Source organism: Nannospalax galili, unplaced genomic scaffold, assembly GCF_000622305.1.
Source record: "Nannospalax galili isolate Female #2095 unplaced genomic scaffold, S.galili_v1.0 scaffold1259, whole genome shotgun sequence".
Taxonomy (NCBI): Eukaryota; Metazoa; Chordata; class Mammalia; order Rodentia; family Spalacidae; genus Nannospalax; species Nannospalax galili.
The window spans coordinates 324,738-330,521 of NW_008343968.1; the positions used below are offsets into that span (position 1 = coordinate 324,738).

A 5,784-nucleotide genomic window follows, 5' to 3' on the forward strand; every position below is an offset into this window, starting at 1 on the left:
CGCGGGAGGCTGCGGGAGGCGCCGCGTCCGCTCCGGCCGCTGCTGACAGCCTCGGTTTCCCGCGGGCCCACGCCCCTCTCCCGCCTCTTCCCGGTCCCGCCGACCTGCTCTTTCTTCCTACCTCTCCCCGTCACCTCGCAGCCCTCGTTCTCCCGGACAGGACAGGCTCTCCGTTCTTCTCTCCTCCCACTACCCCCTCCCCCTATTGGTTTCGGGGCCTCCCCTCGACCCTGGAAATGCAATCCCCCCCTCACCGTGAGCCATGCATCTAGGGCTGCCACTTCTTCAGTCCCCAAACCATTCCAAGGTTCCAGCAGAAAACTGGGAAAAGAGACTCGCGGAAGGTGGACATGGTCCTGGGAAACTGTTGTGTCTGAGAAGCGTTTTGGCAGACTCTTGAGCCTTGGCAGGGAGTCCTCAACCCCCAACCTTCCCCTCTCCAAGGCTCGCCCACCCTCGAGGATTTAGCCAGGGAGTGAAGGGGCAGGGCTGGGGGACTTTGCCCAGAATGTTCTGTGCTCTGGGGTGGGTGGTGCTGGAGATTTGGGTCTGAAATGAAGGCTGGTTAATCCAACAGTGTTTTAATGTGCCCAGGGCCCTGTGGTAATAGTAGCTTTACTCGTAGTATCCCTTTATGGTGGGGGCAGCGGAGACTGCTGGAGGAGCCCGACGCCTGCAGCGGTTGGTGACTGCCTCTTTCCTTTATTTCCGAAATGAAATCAGGGGAGAGTGGAAGCTTTGATGGCAACATTGGCTCTGGAGCTCTCTGTTGCTATTTGGAAAGCTTTAAATGGTTTTAACAAATCTCTTTCCCAGACGAGAAGATTTGGAGACTTTTGCTCAGCAAACCATTGAGGAATACAGGCTAGTTCTGGGGTGTGACTGCTTGACTGAAGAGGCCCCAGGGAAAGTGCAGGGACTAAGTCCAGGTCAACTTGGGGGCAGTCAATCCCTTGCCAGCCAGCTCAGAGGTTCTGGGGTGTGACTCCAAGATCCAGGGAAACAGCTCTACCTGGGCGGTGGCAGTGGTGATGTGTGCCAACCTTTCTCTGGAAATACTTTGTCAATAAAAAGGAGTGACCTAATTGCTTAAAAATTGGGTTTCCCTGAGTAGTTAGCCTAAGTGCTGTAGGCTATTCTTACCGGGTCCATAAGGAAGAGGCAATTTTAGTACTGAGAACAAAGCAGTCCTTGCCCTGAACCTATCTGGAGTCCTACCACATAGCACTACCATAAATCAAGATCACCTTGAAAGGTGACAGCCTTGAATGGCAGCGGAAGACATTTCACGTTTTTAATCCCATTTCCCACTGATAAACGAACTTGTTCCCCAGTTTTGGACTACACAGTCAAGCACATGCCCTGCAGTTCGTCACTTGTTTATTTGTCATTTGTTTGTTGTAACTTATCATCTATAAGTCTTTAAGTACATACATGGAAAGTGGTTTCATGATTTTAAAAATACATATTATCCCTTAGCAGACAATATGAAATCAGATGACATCATATGGCACTAAAATACTTTAAAATATTGGGTTTAATTTTCTCACATCTGGTTAAAATAAAACTTTTTTTCCTAGTGTAAACTTGGAGAAAACACATCTTGCTTCTATCTGGTAGATAGAGTGGAACTGGTGTTACCTCCGACAGGGTAGTATGTACAGTACATATTTTCCCATCCTTAAATATGCTGACATCCCATTTCTTGAAAAAATCAGATTTTAACTTATTAAAGTAGTAATTTGTTGAAGACATAAATAGGTATCCCATTCCAATTGTCCTAAACCTCCTACAGTTCTAACACTGAGCCAAGCATATACAGAATTCAGCAAAAAGAGACCTGATTTTATGTACTGAAAATGGTTTGCCCAGGGAGCTTTTCAGTCTTTGCATGGCCAGAGCAACAGCGTGCCTTAGTGTAAGACAGCAATCTTCATGAAGTTGTTTCGGTTAATCCCCCCCTCCTGTTTTTTTATAGTTCTTTTGTTACTTTTTTTCTGTTCCCAGCATGTTTTTGATTACATACTCACCATTGTTTCCATGTGATTCTTTTTGCACTGTGATTTAAATCTATGCTTGTATACACTTTCCCACATAGACTGTAAGTTTGCTTTTGTTTGGACTGTTTGTTGGTTTGCTTCTCCTATACAAACCCTTGCCAAATCCAAACCACAAATTGATATACCAAAGTGTGGAAGTAATGAAGTAGTTCAGTTCAAACAGAGCTGCCAGATTTTAGATTGGATGGTAAGAATGTTAGCTTCCTCAGCATAATGTAGACTTTTTTTTTTTAACCAAGCTAACCTACTGCTTCTGCCTAGTGTTCTCAGTTGCTTATTATTGATAATCAGTCTCTGATGCTCAGTTTTCTAATCAAGCAGCTAATTCCGTCTGCTTTATAGTTCCAATGTGGTGACTTAGCCAGCCATAGCCGTTGAACTATTGACCCCTTTAACAGCATAGGCTTGTTTTCATTGAGAGCACTGAGTGTATTTCTGTTTCTTGTACATTTCTTTTTTTTTTTTTTTTTTTTAGTCTTTTTGAGACAGGGTCCCCTGTAGCCCCAGCTGTCCTGAAACTCACTAGGTAGACCAGGCTGGCCTTGAACTCACAGAGATCTGCCTGCCTCTGCTTCCCAAATGCTGGAATTAAAGGCATGCACCACCATGCCCGGCTCTTGTCCATTTCTTATACCCTACTATTCAATTGTCAGTTCCCATCACAATGACAGGAGTTACTACTTGGATCCTCAACACTGAGTATATTTTTATGCTCAGAGTTAGATACTGAATAATTAGTGCAGAAGTATATTTCACTGTATATCATCTGCCAAAGAGCTGCCATGTAGCTGTCCATTCAGTTATTACAATTAAACATCTACCTTCTCTATCCTTTTGCCCATTTCCATAACATATCTTTATTATGCTATAAAAATTGGATACAACTACCATAATGCTGCTGGTGAGCAAACAGAAAAGTATATTTTTAAGTGCAGATGTTGTTAATAAAATATCCAGCTTTGTAGTAAAGGCTCCAATATTTAATTATTATTTTGAGTGAGTCTGACTCATTGAAGAGAGCTCTAGTTGAGAGTCTCTCTGATCTTTACTTGGGGACTATAATTTGATTGAGTCAGGCTACTTTCTTATTCTGAAGCCAGGTTTGCTTCATTTGCTTGGTTCTCAACATGATTGTTAGTTATTTACATCAGGAATCAGATGATACATTTTATGCAAATGTGATTGACTCAATCAAGATAGTTTCGGTCATGCTGTGGTAATGAACAGCCATACAAACCATCCCCCCAAGCTTCCATAGATTAATAAAAATGCTTCACTTGTTCTCATACTGCAGTCTCAGATCCGTTGCATCTTTTTTTCACAATCAAATCAAATGGAGCAATACGTGCAGAATGTGAGAAAGTTCTCTGAGTATATTACATAAAAGCCACAGAACTTATGAAAATTGATTCTGAAGAAAAACTTATTCTATAGTCATGTTCATTTCTGAAGCAGCCATTGAACTAAGAATAGGGAAATATGATTTGTCAAAGAGTTCTTAGAAACACAATTCTTGAGCATTTTTTACTTTCTCAGAGGAAGGAATGATTAAACAGAAATGGTGTTATCCAGCTTTGTGCCAAGTTGTAGAGTGTGCTCATATTTTCTTCCCACCTCCTTTTCCACAGACAAACTTCCCCTGTTTTTTTACTTTTTAACACCAATGTGTCTTTGTGCATCTGAGCTTCATGTGACTAGGGATTTGACATTCATCACCTGACCTGTTTCTAAGGTCATTTCTTTTTTCTTTTTGGGAGGGCGCATCATTTATTTATCAGTCGCTTCTTTTTTCGTATTTCTTAATTTCAAGTTTCAGCTATTTGCCTTATCCTAACACCTTGAATAAAATTAAACTAACTGGATGTCTTAGTTTTTTGTTTGTTGTTTGTTTTTTTCCATTGCTGTGACAAAATTCCCTGACAAAAGCAACTTAGAGGAGCAAAGGCTTTTTTTTTTTTTTTTTTTTTTTTTTTTTTTAGTTCAAGGGCACAGTCCATCATGCCAGGGAAGTCAAGGTAGTGGGAGCATGAAGCAACTGGTCAGGGCATCCATAATCAGGAAGCAGAGAGTGATGAATAAATGTGCTCACCTAGCTTTCTCGTGTGCGTGCGTGTGTGTGTGTGTGTGTGTGTGTATTGTATATGCATGTGTGTGGAGGGAGGATACATGCCCATGCATTCCTTTGCAAAGGCCAGAGAAGTACACTGAATGTCTTTCTTGTCATACTCCACCTTATTTTGTGAGACAGGGTCTCTCACTAAACCTGTGCTTGTGCTTTTGGCTAGGCTGTCTGACCAGGGAGCTCCCAGGATCTGCCTATCTCTACTCTCCAACACTGGGGTTACAGATATGTGTGGCCATGTCCATTTTAACATGGGTGTTGGGGATTTAAGCTCAGTCCTTTTTGCTTTGAGATCAAATGTTCTTACTAGCTCCATCTCATCTCCCCAGCCTCTTTTCTCCTTTTCTTTTTTTAAAATTTATTTTTATTTTTATTTTATGTGTATGAGTGTATTGCCTGCTCATATGTAACTACACCCATGTCATGCAATACCCGTGGAGGTCAGAAGAGGGTGTTGAATTCCCTGGAACCGGAGTTGAGGATGGTTGTTAGCATCATGTGGGTGCTGGGAATCGAACCCAGGTGCTCTGCAAGAGCAGCTGGTGCCCTTAACCACTGAGCCATCTCTCCAGCACCACACCCCATCTCTCCAGCACCACACCCCTTTCTCCTTTTCACACAGCCCAGGATCCAAGCCCCAGAGAATGGTTCTATACACTTTTAGTGTTAGTCTTCCCAGATCAATTGACATAATCAGTTCCTCACAGGAATGCCCAGAGGCTAAATAACCACTCACAATCTGTCTAGAGACCTTTTTCCTTAGTAATTCCAGATCTTTTTAAGTTGACAGTTAACAACCATCGCAACTCCAAGCTTTATCACCCTGATACCCAAACACATCATTTTAAATATTTACATTTTATTTTATGTGCATGAGTGTATTGCCTACATGTGTATAAGTGCACCTGTGCCCACAGAGGTCAGAAGAGGGTGCTGGATTCCACTGGAACTGGTGGTACAGATGGTATATGGGTACTAGGAATTGAGCCTGGGTCCTCTGCAAGAGCAGCCAGTACTCTTAACCACTGAGCCATCTCTCCAGTCCCCTAAACATACCATTTTAAATCACAGCCTTCTATTTCTTACCCCCAAAGTCTCTTGTCTGACTCATAATGCAAAAATACAATCAACTCAACTTTAGAAGTCCCTATAGTGCAACAATTCTGTATTACTTAAAACCCATCTGACACTAAAGGCAATCTCTTAACTGCAAACTCCTGAACATAAAAAACAAACGACATACTTCCAACATACAGTGGTACAGAATAAAAATTCTTATTTTAAAACACATTAACTGGCGCATAGCAGGAATGATGTCACCAAAACAAGATCGAAAGCCAACAGAGAAAACACTAAATCTACTCCTCCATGTCTGGCATCTGGCACTCATAATGAAGCTGGCTGGACTCTGGAAGGGCTTAGGTCACCCCACCACTCCAGTTCTGCTGCTGAATGCACATATAGCCTCTGTCTTCGACCAGCTACATGTGGCTTTCTTTAGAAGATGTCACACGATCCTGGCATTTCCAATACTGGGGTCTCCTTTGTAATTTAGGCTTCATCTTTGTAGCTTCACACAGTGGTCTTCCAGGGCCTCTTTGA

General features: G+C 42.5%; 1 protein-coding gene across 3 annotated transcripts in view; it reads right to left on the reverse strand.

Annotated features, from left to right (window-relative positions):
* The window catches only part of Sncaip (synuclein alpha interacting protein), a 159,014-nt gene extending 158,629 nt beyond the window's left edge, over nucleotides 1–385 (reverse strand). For 2 of the 3 annotated variants that reach the window (XM_008840234.1, XM_017799896.1), the window contains exon 1: nucleotides 255–385. The gene's annotated coding sequence lies outside the window, so the exon portion shown is untranslated. Of the gene's footprint in view, nucleotides 1–121; nucleotides 178–254 lie in introns of those variants that run through there. The other variant, XM_008840237.2, reaches the window with a different exon arrangement.
* Nucleotides 386–5,784: the final 5,399 nt, after the last annotated feature.